At 33.2% G+C, this 729-nt stretch overlaps 1 non-coding gene across 1 annotated transcript; it reads left to right on the plus strand.

The window, feature by feature from the left end:
- Window positions 1-314: 314 nt before the first annotated feature.
- On the plus strand, window positions 315-412 carry MIRLET7F (microRNA let-7f). Its single transcript, NR_129087.2, has one exon. It is a non-coding gene; the product is annotated as a microRNA let-7f (primary transcript).
- Window positions 413-729: the final 317 nt, after the last annotated feature.

Below are 729 nucleotides of genomic sequence, written 5' to 3' on the forward strand. Positions count from 1 at the left end.
TCTACTGTCTTTCCTAACGTGATAGAAAAGTCTGCATCCTTGCGGCGTCATAGAAAGTTGAAAGCTAATTGTACAATATATTTAAGATTAACTTGTGTAAAATTGCTGTAGTGCACCATTTCTTTATGGCGTACAAATTGCTTATTCTTTTAGAGACTAGAAACTTTTGCCAGTAGACTGTATAGAGGGAGATATTTTTGCTAATTTCTGTATATCAGAATAACTGTATGCTTTATTTAGATTGATGTTGATAATTTTATGTTGCATTTTATTTTGAAAAAGATTGTGCTCTCCATTCCAGAAGAAAAGATTGCTCTATCAGAGTGAGGTAGTAGATTGTATAGTTGTGGGGTAGTTATTTTACCCTGTTCAGGAGATAACTATACAATCTATTGCCTTCCCTGCGGAGTAGACTTGCTGCATTTTTTGTATGTAGATGATATTGAAACTGAAAAGGATTAATTTTGACAGTGTTTTGTATTTACAGTTTTTTTATGCCAGTTGCTAATTTTCTTTGTTTGGTTATAGTGTACCTACAATAGACATTTATTTAACATTTATCACATATGTGTTTCAGAAATTTGAAACTAATAAAAAATCTGAAAGTTGTGGAGAAAATTTCAGGCTATCTTAATAGGAGAGCAGACCTATCCAAAGGAATTATGAATAGGCTTGTCACACTACACACTGCTTTACATGTCTGTGGGAGGTCCTGGGTGATAAGGGTAA

The sequence above is a fragment of the Eptesicus fuscus genome, chromosome 15 (genome assembly GCF_027574615.1).
Source record: "Eptesicus fuscus isolate TK198812 chromosome 15, DD_ASM_mEF_20220401, whole genome shotgun sequence".
Classification (NCBI taxonomy): Eukaryota; Metazoa; Chordata; class Mammalia; order Chiroptera; family Vespertilionidae; genus Eptesicus; species Eptesicus fuscus.